General features: G+C 39.9%; 1 protein-coding gene across 5 annotated transcripts in view; it reads right to left on the reverse strand.

Annotated features, from left to right (window-relative positions):
- The window catches only part of LOC137650085 (uncharacterized), a 513,271-nt gene that overhangs the window by 251,000 nt on the left and 245,542 nt on the right, over positions 1–16,729 (reverse strand). The window lies entirely within an intron of this gene.

Consider the following 16,729-nt stretch of genomic DNA (forward strand, 5'->3'; position numbering starts at 1 on the left):
GACCGCTCAGCACCAAGAGCATAGTCGCACGAAAAAAAGGCAAGAGAAGAACCCCCCAAAAGGGGAAAACTCAAGCCTGGACAGGAAAACCTTCCCTCGGAAGGAAAGTTACTCACCCAAGGAGGCGAGCCTCCTGAGTTCTAAAATGAACTGGAGAGCTGTCAATCGTCACGGGACTACTTCCAGTAGAAGGAGACACGCCCCTGACGAAAATCCAAAGGGGAGGCAGCAACAGCCGAATCCCCAGGCCTCAACAAGACAGCTCAAACCGTAGCCATATTACAGAAACGAACTAGATCGGTAACTAAAAAAATAAAAACAAAAAATATTAGTACACATTCATTCCCCCGGGAAGGCTCCGAAGAGGAATCCCGAGGGAAAGGAAACAAGAATTACACAACAGGCACGTGCCCTCACAACCACTTACACTCACAGAAGGAGAGCTGTAACCAAAACAGAATTATAACAATTATAATTATGAAACTATGTAATTATGTAATTTAAAAATGAATGAACACTAAAGAAAGAACGAAAACCCCGAAAGGAATCGTTCTACAAGCTGAAAAATTAACAACTACAATTAGATTCATAAACTAATTGAGACAAAACGTACGGCGTAGCAACCCCCCCACACGGGAAGGAAGCTACAAGGGCGTAGTAACACGTAGTAAAAGGGTGAACGACCTCAAGAGAGAGAGAGAAAGACCGAAGTCAAACTCGATCACAACCCATAAAATTACGCCATGGTGGCCTAACTGCCGAGGACTCCACGGAGATATCATACACTACACACACAACTCTGAAAAGGAAACTTACTGATTTCTATACTCAAATATATATACAAACATGAAAACATGTTTACATATATATTGAGTAAAAGAAAAGTAAGCGATTAAGTAAAGACAAAACAAACAATGGCTGCCAAGCAAGGACCAAGACAGAGACGTCAGTCCCAGTCCGAGCCAAAAGTGAAAGTGAGCATTCACCTGTGTGTGAGGGGGGGAGGGGTAGCTAGCTACCACTCCCCTACCCCCCCCCCCCCCCGCTAACTAGCGCGGGGGTAATACACCCTCGTTAAATTCTAATGGCTCGCCATTTCAGCTGCGCTTAAAGGTAAACCCAATGTAAATAGCGTGGTTTGTATTTCGGTTACAGAACAAATATTATTTTCAAGAAAATATTTGTCCTATTAGGACCGCGGGGGCATATAAAAATTAGAATAGCGCCAACGTTATCCCTGCGTGTCGTAAGAGGCGACTAAAAGGGACGGGACGAGGGGGCTGGGAACCCCCTCTCCTGTATCTACATCCTGTGAGACAGCAACAAAGAGATGGAGCTGGGGCGAGAGTGACTGCTCCCCGCACTCTGGTTTTGGGGTGTTTGAATGTGCGTGGATGTAGTACGATAGAGAGTAAAAGATGTGAAATTGGAAGTATGTTTAGGAATAAAAGGATGGATGTATTGGCCTTGTGTGAGACAAAGATAAAAGGAAAGGGTGAAGTGATGTTTGGTGAAATGTCTGGTAGTGTGTCTGGGATTGAAATGGGAAGAGTGAGAGAAGGTGTGGCTTTATTGCTGAGTGAATGGATGACAGGTAAAGTAGTGGAATGGAAGGAGATATCATCTAGGTTAATGGGGGTAAGGGTTAGATTGGGTAGGGAATGTTGGGCGTTTGTCAGTGCGTCTGGGCCAGGTAGTGAGAAAAGTGAAGAAGAGCGGAATGAGTTCTGGAATGAATTAACTAGGTGTGTAGAAGGACTGGGTAGAAGGAATTATGTAGTTGTCATGGGTGATTTAAATACCTAGAGTGGGCGCTGGAGAGGTAGAAGGTGTCATTGGGAAGTATGGCGCACCAGGTGAAAATGAGAGTGGTGAGAGACTGGTGGATATGTGTGTTGAGCAAGAGATGGTGATAAGTAATAGCTTTTTCAAAAAGAAAGATAAAAATAAGTATACAATGGTAAGAGTGGCAAATGGAAGAGTAGTAGAAATGGCATTAATGGATTATGTGTTGGTAACTAAAAGAATGTTTGGAAGATTGAAAGACGTGCACGTGTTTAGGGGTATGGCTAACAATATGTCTGATCATTTTTTGGTGGAAGGAAAATTAGTTGTAGCAAAAGAGTGGGGGAATAGAGTAGGTGAATGTAAAAGGGAGCTAGTGAGGGTTGAAGAGCTAATAAAACCGGGGGTAAAAAGTAAATATCAGGAAAGGTTGAAAATGACATATGATGAAGTGAAAGTAAGAGAAACTGGCAATTTAGAGGAGGAGTGGAAGTTAGTAAAAAAAAATTTTGTTGGGATTGCAAGTGATGTGTGTGGCAAGAAGGTTGTTGGAGTCAGCATGAGGAAGGGCAGTGAATGGTGGAATGAAGGAGTGAAGGTAAAAGTGGAAGAGAAAAAGAGGGCTTTTAAAGAATGGCTGCAGAGTAATAGTGTAGAGAAGTATGAAAAATATAAAGAGAAAAATGTGGAAGTAAAGCGCAAGGTACATGAGGCAAAGAGGGCAGCTGACCTGAGGTGGGGTCAGGGATTGGGTCATTCATATGAAAAGAATAAGAAGTAGTTTTGGAAAGAAGTGAAGAGAGTAAGGAAGGCTGGCTCAAGAATTGAAGAGACAGTGAAAGATGGAAATGGGAGGTTGTTAAAAGGAGAGGAGGCAAGGAAAAGATGGGCGGAATATTTTGAAAGTTTACTGAGTGTTGAGGATAATAGGGAGGCAGATATAATTGCTGTTGCAGGTGTTGAGGTGCCAGTGATGGGAGATGAGAATGAGAGAGAGATTACAATAGATGAAGTGAGGAGAGCACTAGATGAAACGAGAGTAGGAAAAGCATCTGGTATGGATGGTGTGAGAGCTGAGATGTTGAAGGAAGGGGGTGTGACTGTACTTGAATGGTTGGTGAGATTGTTTAATGTGTGTTTTGTGTTGTCAATGGTACCAGTAGATTGGGTTTGTGCATGTATTGTACCACTATATAAGGGTAAGGGAGATGTGCATGAGTGTTGTAATTCAAGAGGTATTAGTTTGTTAAGCGTAGTTGGAAAAGTGTATGGTAGAGTAATGATTAATATGATCAAGGATAAAGCAGAGAATGCAATCTTAGAAATACAGGGTGGTTTTAGAAGACGTAGGGGTTGTATGAATCAGATTTTTACAGTAAGGCAGATATGCGAGAAATATTTAGCAAAAGGTAAGGAGGTGTATGTTGCGTTTATGGATCTGGAGAAAGCGTATGATAGGGAAGCAATGTGGAATGTGATGAGGTTATATGGAGTTGGTGGAAAGTTGTTGCATGCAGTGAAAAGTTTCTACAAAGGTAGTAAAGCATGTGTTAGGATAGGAAATGAAGTGAGTGATTGGTTTCCGGTGAGAGTGGGGCTGAGACAGGGATGTGTGATGTCACCGTGGTTGTTTAACTTGTATGTTGATGGAGTGGTGAGAGAGGTGAATGCTCGAGTGCTTGGACGAGGATTAAAACTAGTAGACGAGAATGACCATGAATGGGAGGTAAATCAGTTGTTGTTTGCGGATGATACTGTACTGGTTGCAGACACAGAAGAGAAGCTTGGCCGATTAGTGACAGAATTTGGAAGTGTGTGAGAGAAGGAAGTTGAGAGTTAATGTGGGTAAGAGTAAAGTTATGAGATGTACGAGAAGGGAAGGTGGTGCAAGGTTGAATGTCATGTTGAATGGAGAGTTACTTGAGGAAGTGGATCAGTTTAAGTACTTGGGGTCTGTTGTTGCAGCAAATGGTGGAGTGGAAGCAGATGTACGTCAGAGAGTGAATGAAGGTTGCAAAGTGTTGGGGGCAGTTAAGGGAGTAGTAAAAAATAGAGGGTTGGGCATGAATGTAAAGAGACTTCTATATGAGAAAGTGATTGTACCAACTGTGATGTATGGATTGGAGTTGTGGGGAATGAAAGTGATGGAGAGACAGAAATTGAATGTGTTTGAGATGAAGTGTCTAAGGAGTATGGCTGGTGTATCTCGAGTAGATAGGGTTAGGAACGAAGTGGCGAGAGTGAGAACGGGTGTAAGAAATGAGTTAGCAGCTAGAGTGGATGTGAATGTGTTGAGGTGGTTTGGCCATGTTGAGAGAATGGAAAATGGCTGTCTGCTAAAGAGGGTGATGAATGCAAGAGTTGATGGGAGAAGTACAAGAGGAAGGCCAAGGTTTGGGTGGGTGGATGGAGTGAAGAAAACTCTGGGTGATAGGAGGATAGATGTGAGAGAGGCAAGAGAGCGTGCTAGAAATAGGAATGAATGGCGAGCGATTGTGACGCAGTTCCGGTAGGCCCTGCTGCTGCCTCCGATGCCTTAGATGACCGCGGAGGTAGCAGCAGTAGGGGATTCAGCATTATGAAGCTTCATCTGTGGTGGATAATGTGGGAGGGGGGGCTGTGGCACCCTAGCAGTACCAGCTGAACTCGGTTGAGTCCCTTGTTAGGCTGGAGGAACGTAGAGAGTAGAGGTCCCCTTTTTTGTTTTGTTTCATTTGTTGATGTCGGCTACCCCCCAAAGTTGGGGGAGGTGCCTTGGTATATGTATGTATGTAGGATACTTTCTTTAGATAAATATCGATCTATTATCAGGTATTAAATAAAATAGCATAGAATCAAATTTACGCTACGTATTACTCATGACAACTGATAATTAAAAGCCACTCTAAAATCTTTGAAACTAAAGGGTTATTGGAATTAAAAACTTCTAGAGTTTGTAGGGCACTTCTTGCATCACTAAAAAAGGTAAAATTGCCCCTGTCTTGTAACACTATTTTCTTGATAGCAGTTAGTATGCCATATTGTTCGGCCGTAAATATGGAACCTGTTAGAGGAAGTGCACCTCTACAATTAAAACCATTACTATATACTCTAATCCAATGCCAGCATCAGATTTAGAGCCATCAGTATATATAAAAGTCAATTTCTTATGTTCTGCAAAATGTTCCATAAAAAGAGACCTGGCTTCTATGTCAGTCATATTCTTTTTAACTCCAATAAAATATTTACAGAAAGATACCTCTGGTGATTTCCATGGAGGCGTTGATGATACTATAAATGGAAGCACCTTACTTCTATCTACATGAAGACTATCTATCAGTTGTATCAAACGTAAACTATAAGGTTGAGCGGATTTTGGGTGCATCTCAAAGTATGTTGAGTGCTTTACAAAGCTTGCAGTCTGACAGGCTAAAGACTTACGAAGCCTTTGCAACCTAAACCATTACGAAGCCTTTGCAACCTAAACAAATACCGAAAAATAGAAAACTTTCTGTAAAGGTCTAAAGGTAATTCTCCAGCATCAACAAGGAGGCTTGGAAAAGGCGAAGTTCTAAATGCTCCTGTTGGCAATCTGATACCAGTATGGTGAATGGAATCTAAAATCTTTGGTCGACTTGGGTTGGCTGAGGAATATATCTCACACCCATAACTAATTTTTGAAAAGATTAAGGCCTTGTATAACTTTGAAATATGTATGGGACAAATCTTTTAAAAGCTTCAAGATAAGCTATTGTAAGCTTTTAATGATTTCAAGTGAGGAACCCCTATCAATCTACAATCAAAATCAAATATTAAGCCTATAAATCTTGCTTCACTTGCACATGGAATCCGTTTTCCTTTGATGTACACATCAGGATCTGCATGTACTCCCTGAATACGACAGAAATGGACAACATCAGTTTTACTTGTCAAAATCTTAAATCCATTCATATCAGCCCATTGAATTATTTTGTTGACTGCAGGCTTTAATTTTCTCTCAACCATTGCCATTCTAGCTCCAGCAAATGATATAGAGATCATCTACAAATAGCGTTGAGATAATATCTTTAGGAATGATAGAGGATATTCCATTAATAGCAAGTGCGAATAGTGTTACACTTAGCACACTACTCAGGGAAACTCCTTTTTCCTGACATTTTCTCTCTGATAGAGTATCCCCCCCCCCTCCTTTGAAAAAAATATATGTGAAATGAATGAATGAATAAACACAAATTATGAATAAACACAAATTATGAATAATTTCAATATACCATATCTCCATGCAGTATCATATGCCTTTTCAAGGTAAAAAAAGGACTGTTACATGGTCCTGGTTGGAAGCAAAAGCTTCACAAATAGAGGACTCAAGTTGTATCAACACATCAGTAGTTGAGTGCATTTCCCTAAAACTAAATCAAATGGGTAATAAAATAACCTTCTTTTCCAGGTACTATATCTACGTTTTGAAATTGTTCTGCACTCCCTTCAATTTCACTTAGTTCCCTAAATTTATTCCAGTCCGCCTTGTCAAGGTTCCATCATGGTGATCACTGTAAGGGTGGACCATTGTTCATATTTATAATAATTGGAGCATGATCACTAGTCTGCCAATCATCTAACATTCTCCATTCAAAATCAAGAAGGCAGTTCGAACTTGCAACTAAAAGGTCAATGCATAATAGGGTACCTGTCTGAACATGAAAGTGTGTGGACTCTCTTGTATTAAGGAGTCCCACATCTTCATTTTCGGCAACTGATGAAATAATATTGCCCATTGTGGTTGCTGGAACATCGCCCAACGAATTATCATATGAGATGTCATTTGGAGGCAAGTAGAGAAAACAAATGGTTTATTTTCTTCCTATATCAATCTGTACAACCTTTGCCTGCAGAGGTATACGAATAGACAAAGATATTTGGGGACCATCTCGATGAACGTATATAAGACTTCCACCATGGCTCCCTACTCGTTGATCATATGGTGTCCTGAAGCTCATATATTCACAAGGATGAGGACAATTATCATTAAGTTTGCTTTCATGTAGGGTCCCAAAATATGCAAAATTTTGGTCAATAAATGACCCCACATAAATGGAAAATCACATATTTCGAAACACATAACAGGAATAATTCCACTAGGGCCATGGCAAACAGAAACTTGCCTATTCAAACTCGTTTACCACCCATTTTCATTTCTTTCTATGTACTATACTGTATTCTTTTTAATATTAAATTGTTCTTACAAATAGATTAAACACTTAAAATGTTTTAGAATTTTAATAACTTAAAAAAAGGTTAAAATTACTTTCAGGATGTGTGTAAAATGTATTTTGAAGCGAAGCAAAAAATCTATTTTTGGGTGAGATAGTCATGTCATCCTGATGGAAGGTTCCTATTGGTAGCTTTCTAAGGGATATTTGGCTACAGTGATATTCCCAGAGAATTGACCTTTAGGTCTCCAGAATTCTAACTCCTGGCTCGAATATCCTTAAAATTTCTCTTAAGGATATCGCATAATATTAGGGGACGTATATCTTGATACGACACATGGCAATCTTCACCCCGAATAGGGTTTTTGTTTTGAGGGGGAAGAGTGACGAAACAGAAGGGGAGCCGTTATCAAGGTTACCCTTCCTCCCGTACTACGACGAGTATCCAAGATGGCGCTCATTCCTATTTCTGTAGCGATTTCGCATGGTGGTTTTCCTTGTTGATCTAACGTTTTTGATCGTTACTGTGAGGATTAATTATGCAATCTCCAGCTTCTTCTGCCTCTGGAAAGTTGAGTATTTATTCTTTACAGTGTATAATTTTTAGCTCCTCCTTCACAGAGAAATTAGTGTAATTTATTGTGTTACGGAGCTTGGCTGGTCACCGGAGGCTCCATGGGCGCTGTCGTTCGTTGGGCATGCGTTATTTAGTTAGCAGAACGACATTACCGGTTGTAATAGCATTAATAAATTATGAAACCTATTTAGGCACAATTATAATATTAAAGATATATTTATGCATACAATTTCCACTACCTTATGTCGATTGTATACTTTAGAGTTGCGGCGATTTAGGTAACCGAGATCTCGCCCCTTGCTAGGCTACCTAGCCTATGCGCTTTAGTATACTTTCATACATTATCCCTGTTTACCCTCGTGTATCGTTTTATCAATTCAACGGGAGATAGTAAATCTCCTAGAATTAGTTATATAACTCGATACTTGTCTCTTGTGGAGATTTAAGGGTAATCCCTCCTTCCCTCTGAGTGCCGCCATAGGCGACAACCCAATCTGGTCTTGCCATAGAGTAGTTCACTCTGGCTTGACTAGTGTTCCCAAGAAGGACTCGGACAAACTCAGAGTCATTCTGGACTTGTCGCCACTCAACAAGTTCATTGAGAACAGCAAGTTCAGGATGTTAACCCTTCAGCACATAAGGACCCTGTTACCAAAAGGGGCGTACACAGTCTCAATAGACCTGGCAGATGCTTACTGGCATATTCCAGTCAACCAGCCCCTCTCCTCCTAACTAGGATTCAAGCTACAGAAGAAAAAGTACGTCTGGAGAGCCATGCCCTTCAGACTAAACATAGCCCCAAGGATATTCACGAAAAATTATACTAGTAAAGATATATTTATGCATACAATTTCCTCTTCCTCATGTCAATTGTATACGTTAGAATTTCGGCGATTTAGGTAACTGAGATCTCGCCTGCGCTAGGCTACCTAGCCTATGCGCTTTAGTATACTTTCATACATTATCCCCGTTTACCCTCGTGTATTGTTTTATCAATTCAACGGGAGATAGCATATCTCCTAGAATTAGTTATATAACTTGATACTCGTCTCCTGTGGAGATTTAAGGGTAATCCCTCCTTCCCTCTGAGTGCCGCCATAGGCGACAACCCAATCTGGTCTTGCCATAAAGTAGTTCACTCCGGCTTGACTAGTGTTCCCAAGAAGGATTCGGACAAACTCAAGAGTCATTCTGGACTTGTCGCCTCTCAACAAGTTCATTGAGAACAGTAAGTTCTGGATGTTAACTCTTCAGCACATAAGGACCCTGTTACCAAAAAGGGGCATACACAGTCTCAATACACCTGGCAGATGCTTACTGGCATATTCCAGTCAACCGTCCCCTCTCCTCCTACCTAGGATTCAAGCTACAGAAGAAAAGTACATCTTGAGAGCCATGCCCTTCGGACTAAACATAGCCCCAAGGATCTTCACGAAACTGGCTGGTGTGGGCAGCATGTAGGACGGCTTATCTGCAAGCATCCAAGAAAGTGATCCAGTTCCTGGAACATCTGGGATTCAAGATCAACTTCAAGAAGTCTCGACTCTCCAGCTCAGGAGTTTCAATGGCTGGGAATCCATTGGAACTTGAAGTCACACCGCCTCTCCATTCCCCCAGGAAAGAGGAGAGAGATTGCAGGATCTGTCAAGAGAGTACTGAAATCCGACAGAATCTCAAAAGGCTAACAGGAAAGAGTACTGTGCTCTTTCCAGTTTGCAGCAGTGACAAACCCAGTGCTAAGAGCAAAGCTGAAAGATGCGTCAGGAGTCTGGAGAAGATACGCATCAAACGCTCGAAGAGATCTAAAAAGACCGATACCGACCTTACTACGATCACTTCTCAAGCCATGATCGAAGGCCAAGAACCTAAAGAGGACTGTGCCCTTACAACCACCTCCACCATCGATAACCATCCACACGGATGCCTCGACGGAAGGATGGGGAGGTCACTCCCATCAAAGGAAAGACCGAGGGACTTTGTCTTCTCTGTTCAAGACCTTTCACATCAACATTTTGGAGACCATGGCAGTCCTCTTGACGTTGAAAAAACTCTCCCCTCGCAGATCAGCCTGATGTGACAGCGAAGTGATAATGAGATGTCTGAACCGACAAGGCTCGAGATCGCTCCATATCAACCATGTGATATTGGCCATCTTCCGTCTGGCAGAAAAGAAGAGATGGCACTTATCAGCAGTTCACCCTAAGGGTTCCACAATGTGATGGTGGACGCTCTATCCAGGCTCAAGCTGATAGTCAGAATGGTCCCTAGATGCAGACTCATTCTCCTTCATCTTACAACAAGTCCCGGAACTGCAGATCGACCTCTTCGCGATGAGCGACAATAAGAAACTACCTCAATATGTTGCCCCATACGAGGACCCTCTAGCGGAGGCGACGGACGCCATGTCCCTCGTTTGGAACAAAAGGACCCGGATTTACCTGTTCCCTCCGACCAATCTCCTGCTGAAGGTCCTCAACAAGCTGAAATCCTTCCGAGGAACGGCAGCTCTAGTGGCTCCCAAGTGGCCCAAAAGCAACTGGTTCCCTCTGATAATGGAACTGAAGCTGAGGCTGGTCCCTCTACCAAACCCAGCACTATCTCAACAAGTTCATAAGTCGACTGTCTTCGCTTTATCACAGAGAACTCAAAACCCTCATCTCATGATTTTCTCGCCTTAGCAGTTAAGAAAAGATTTGGGATCTCAAAAGGCAGTATAGGCTTTTAAGAAGAATACAAGTCCAAGACAACCAGAAGGCAATATGAATCATCTGGGAAAAAGTGGGTTGCTTTCGTTAAAGCAAAAGGACCGAAAGAAATCTCAATAGACTTTTGTCTGTCCTTCTTTATCCACCTTCATGAACACGGTTTGGCAGCCAACACGATAACTACGTGTAAGTCGGCCCTGACTAGACCACTTCTATACACCTTCCAAGTTGACCTGACAAGCGAAATCTTTAACAAGATCCCTAAGGCATGTGGTAGACTTAGGCCTGCAGCTCCTCTGAAGCCCATTTCATGGTCCTTGGACAAGGTACTACATTATGCTTCAACCGTGAACAATGTAGATTGTTCTCTTAAGGATCTAACCCAAAAAGTTATTTTCCTGTTCGCTTTAGCCTCAGGGGCTAGAGTTAGTGAAATAGTGGCCCTATCCAGAAACGAGGGCCATATTCAGTTCACAGAAGTGGGAGAACTGAATCTTTTTCCTGATCCAACCTTTCTCGCCAAAAACGAGCTACCCAGTAAGGGATGGGGTCCCTGGAGAATCTGCCCTCTGAAGGAAGATGTCTCTCTGTGTCCAGTAGAATGTCTAAAGGTCTATCTTCGAAGAACTTCAGACTTCAGGGGAGGACAGCTCTTAAAAGGAGAAACTTAAGGATCAAACTTATCCCTAAAACAAATGAGGGCGAAGCTCACCTACTTCATTCGCAGAGCGGATCCTGACAGTACACCCGCAGGTCATGATCCAAGGAAAATTGCTTCATCGCTGAACTTTTTTTCAGTATATGGACTTTTGAGCGTCTTCGCTCATATACTGAATGGAAGTCATCCAGAGTGTTCTACAAACATTATGCGAAACAAGTGCATGAACTGAAGCATTATGTGGTGGCAGCAGGTAGTGTACAGTAGGGTCCCGAATTACACGTGTTCTAATTACGCGATTCCTCAATTACGCGATCGATAGTTTTTAAAAATTAATTTTCCTGTATTTGCGAGGAGCATTCTAAATCCGCGAGTCAAGCACCGCGAAGCATAGGAAATCTATTGTTTTCTTAATTGTATTGGGGGGGGGGTGATGGTTCCCCGATGTCTGAGAAGGGGGGGGGGAAGAATGTGAGAGAAAGATTTCTGTTCAAACATTTTAAGACTAGTTTTGGATGAAAAATGTTAAGGTTTGCCCATCTGTTGTGTGAACTTGTCGCTAGGCCTAGCCTAACTGTCCAACACCTATATGTATAATATTCCATATTTGTACTAATTAATTTTTATACTTACGTTGTGATTATGGTGAAAAATCTTTATTCATTAAACTTTAAATTAAAAACCATCAAAATAAAGACTATTTTATATCATGCTACTGCCAAACATGTCACCACAACCAAACCCATTACTTTGTTTAGTACGTTCCATCGCCGATCATAACGAACTCGCTAACCAATTTTAACATCTGTCTATAGGTTAACTTTTGCGGCAAAAGATATCTTACCAGGTACTATGTAATAATAATGTTATAATTAATGTTTTATTTATCCTTAGAAAATCAAAATATATGAAATATGAGCAAATTTGTTTCGTGTTGTTTTTTTTTTCCTAAAAAAACGCCTTCTTAAAAGGAAAACGTTTTTTTTTTACGTTTCATCGTCGATCATAAACGCATTTACTCCTGAAAGTGATATTGAAGAGCTTTAACTAAAGATGTTATTATAAATAAAGATTATAAATAGGTGGTAAAATATCTATAATTAAAGTGTAGCAGCATCAAGAAATGTTGGGGTTCGCCCTTTACATAAGAATGTACTGTACATTGGATTAGACAGAACGTAGAAAAAATCAATTAGGGAAAAATCGGTATTCGATATCCTCTTCATCAGCATCGTCATTCGGGCTTTTTATTTTTTTCTATTCTCAGTCGCTAACTAGTTATCGCACTGCCAAGATCTGCACACATTCCGATAATTCACATTTGAAGGTTTTCTGGGAGAGGATGGATAGAGAAAATACCGAACTATATAAAATGTTTTTTTAACCTGTTAAGCGTCACCCACGTGATAAACCGTTCACCACGATCTACTCGGTACCGCCTTCAACTGTATATTCCGTTCATGACTTTAATTGCCTTTTACAAGCCGTCAGTCTCGTGATGTTACTTTACTCGTATAGTAAGTATAGGATCACCACTTGGCAACACTCTCAGCATATGGGGACTGTGAATAGAAACTTATATGATGTCTGGCAACTATTTTTCTGAAGGTAGCTTGATGTTACAAAACTCTGGTTTGAACTGGTTTCCTATCAGTGCGCTCGGGCGTTCATGCATAAGTGGTTATTTGTTGTTCCTTTTGTAATGAAAGGTCTAAAGAGGAAGGTTATTTCTTTAGATGAAATAAATGATATTCTTGTTGTGGAATTTGATAATGATAACCTGTTTGATAATGAGAGCACTAGTTCTGAATCCTCCAGTGATGAGTATATTGAAGAAACAAAGTTTTCTTTCGATGTCGAAAGCGAAAATGACTTCTCATTACCGAATGACTGGACAACGAAATTTCACAAAACTATAAAGGGAAAGGAAACGCCGAGAGAGAGAGAGAGAGAGAGAGAGAGAGAGAGAGAGAGAGAGAGAGAGAGAGAGAGAGAGAGAGAGAGACCTATCCCTTTTCTTTTGTTGCTTATCCAGGCGTAAGATTTACGATTGAAGATAAAAAGAACCCATTAGAATATTCAGTATTATGTAGCCATTTGAAATTAAATAATAGTAGTATTAATTGTTTTTTTTACTCAACCATTTAATTAATATCCCTACTTTTAACTATAATTACGAATTATAAGCATAAAGAAATTATATTAACTTTGAAAAATTATCATTAGTGAAATGACCACTCAGGGCAAAAAAAGCGTGATTATCGTACAGCAGCCTCGTGCACACTTGCGCCTAGTGGCCGTGTTTACGTGTGGGAGTGTCATCATGGATATACAGTACTATACTGTAATTTTTAACTATTGCTAGATACGTACTGTATCAAACCTTGAAAACCCTTTTTTTGTTTTTTGTATCTATAGGAAATAATTCTACATCATTCGGAAAATACTGAAAACAATAAGCTATGCATAGTACAGTAGTAAATACTACAGTCATATAAAATTATCAAAACTTTAACAACTTTTTATTGTTTTATTTATCCATAAAAGAAATTTTGTACAGTATTTTATAAAAAAAAAATCTATAAGAAGGATTTCTTACAGTATTGTTAAGATAAAAGCTACAGTATATATATATATATATATATATATATATATATATATATATATATATATATATATATATATATATATATATATATATATATATATATATATATATATATATATGTTTTATATATATATATATAATATATACATACATACATACACACATACTTACACACACACAGTGTATATACAGTATATATATAGCTAGAAAGCTAGAAATGGAGTGAAAAAAAAAATTGACGGGTAGGTTGCTGTTTGCCGCCATGATGTGTTTCGAAATATACGAATTTCCAATTACACGAGGCCTTTCATCGACCAAATTCTCGCATAATTCGGGACCCTACTGTATTAGAGCCTGTCATCTAGTACTGCGATGAACAGTGAATTGATTGGGAATATCAAGTAGGGTGAAAAGGTGTTGACACCTTCCAGTGCAATACATTTTGAGTGTGTGTCACCATGGTGACACTAAAGACTTAAAAATCTCAGGTGTGGAATTATACAGATAACACTTGTGCCGTGTGTACTTGTACACAGTGTTGATAATATACAACGTTTACAAAAAATTATATTGGAAAATTTTATCAAATTTTCAAATATCATAGTGGCACTAATCATTTCTTCCCTTTCAGGTGGAATATTTTTCTGTTTAAAACTTTATGTATAATTCCTTTAATATATATTACTCATTTATCGTAAATAAATGTCAATTAGAATGTAATTGCATCTTATTTCGCCCCACAGTTAGCACATTAAAAGTAGCCAGAGTTCTCTTGCTTATTTACCCAAGTAAACATCATATTATTGTATACTTACAAACATTAAATATAGTTTATACTTATAGTTCCGACAACATATACAAGCTGTGAGACTTTTGTATATCTAGTTGATACTTATGTTTGTTCCTACAATATATGCAAACCTTGAGACCCCTTTTCTACTGTCTAGTATGACTCTTCCCTGCAGGGGGTAGGAGGCCCTAACATTGTCCATGATTAGTGGTAACGACGTATAACGGTAACGTCATATGTCTCAACGGTCCGGATGACTACAGAAAAATTGTCCCAAGGTTGAAGCACTTATAAAAATCCACAGATACAGTACTTTCTAGTAATTCTCTGGTAAACTTCCATCAGGACGACATGGCTTGAGCCCAAAAAACAGATTTTGAAGCAAAGCGAAAAATCTATTTTTGGGTGAGATAGCCATGTCGTCCTGATGGACCCGCCATCCTTTTCCATAGAAAAGGCTTAGGCAAGATCCCTCCCGAAACTACTATATCTGTAGCACAATGCTCAATGCTACAAGGTCACATATCAAATAACAAGGGCGTAAGCCCGATAGTAGATAAGGTAGAAGCGATTCGAACTTATCCTCGTCCTCAAACCCTTAAGCAAGTTAGTTCATTATTACAGATGATTTATTAAAGACTTTGGAAAAATCTCACGACCCTTAGATAAACTCAGAAGAACAGAGAATTTTGAATGGAGTCGAAAGCATGAAGATGCATTTCAAAAGTTGAAACAAGCTCTGTCTAAAGATAGTTTTTAAGTCTTTCCTAAATTTGATCGTGAGTTCTATGTGACATGCGATGCCAGCGATGTTGCCATTGGGGAGTGTTAGAACAGCTGGATGACGACGGAATTTTCCGCCTGGTAGCGTTCACCTTCACGAGCGTTAAAGGGCCCAGAAACCCGTTATTTGGTGTTAGAGAAAGAGGCACTGGCTGTTAAATGGGTATTAGAAAGGAATCATTATTTTCTTTTGGGACATAGAATTTGTATTAAGTCTGATCATAAACCCTTGTCATATATTTTCAATAAATCAGATTTGTCAAGTCATCAGGCTAGATGGCTGGAAGCATTGTTAGAATTCTATATCATAGGATTCGAATATATCCCTGGACGAACTAATGTAGTAACGGATGCCTTATCTCGTTCTGTGGTCGCTATAACGAGGTCAATGAGTACGTCGCAGGCTGTGCGAGGAGTCAAGCAGACGATACCCAGTGACCCCTCCCAGTTGGGAGAGATGTCAGCTGAGTGGACAGGGCGTGTGAAAGGGTGTGTTGGGCCCAATAGTAGAATGAATGAAGCGAATGCCCAGCGTGAAAATGAACCTGTCCTTGAAGCACACGACGTCCGTGATGATAATTGTGATTGGGATGTAACAACTAATTAAGGCACAGAATGAAGATCCTGTATGGGGTAAAGTCAAGGCTTATCTTAAAAAGGAAACAAGAATTTCCTACTGACGTACCGCTTCCACCTAATGGATTTGTAATCGAAGACAATATTTTGTATGTAACTGATTTGAAACGGAACGAGTTAGTTTATCGAACTGTATTACCCACTCGTTTCATAAGTAAGGCCATGGCATTATCGCATTCGTCGCCAGTATCCGGTCACGTGGGCGTAGCAAATACACTCAGAAGAGCCAGTGATCATTTTTATTAGAAAGGCATGAAACAAACAATAAAGAGTTATATAGACTCATGTCACCTTTGTCATCTGTTTTGATCCCATATATTAAATGTACCTCCCGCCCGAGTCTGGCCTTTAGTTAAAGAGAAATGATGTGTGAATATTGATTTAATAAGTCCATTGCCTGTTTCACACGCAGGGCATAAATGTTTTTGTTCTAGTAGATGCGCGAACTAGATATACGTTCGTGCAACCCTTGATCGATAAAACCGCACAGGAAGTCGCGAGAGCCCTTAGAGCTTTCATTGAAATTTCCATTACTTCTCGAGAAATTGTATAAGATCACGGAACTGAATTTGTAAATGAAGTATTCAGTCGAATATCTGAGTTGTATGGCATTAAGCCTTCTCCCATTCTTGCATATAGACCTAGTTCTAATGGGTTGGTCGAGTCTTAATTAGTATGCTTAAATACTCAGTAGCAGATAACCCTAATACATGGTCGGATATGTTGTCTACAGCCCAGTTCACGCTAAACACGGGCTATAATGAGAGTATTGGTGATACTCCTTATTATTCAGTTTTCGGTCAAGATCCAAATTTGCCATATGATGTTTTCACGAAAAAGGAGAAACTACCTGTGTATAATGTAGATGATTTTTGAACTTATGTTGCCAATGTAAATAAAAGAGCTTTTGAAATTACAAATAAGTTTTAAAGATAGCCCAGAAGAGGAATATTCGTAGTTACAACAGGAGATTTACAGCAAAATCACATGAAATTCAG

This window comes from Palaemon carinicauda, chromosome 11 (genome assembly GCF_036898095.1).
Source record: "Palaemon carinicauda isolate YSFRI2023 chromosome 11, ASM3689809v2, whole genome shotgun sequence".
NCBI lineage: Eukaryota > Metazoa > Arthropoda > Malacostraca > Decapoda > Palaemonidae > Palaemon > Palaemon carinicauda.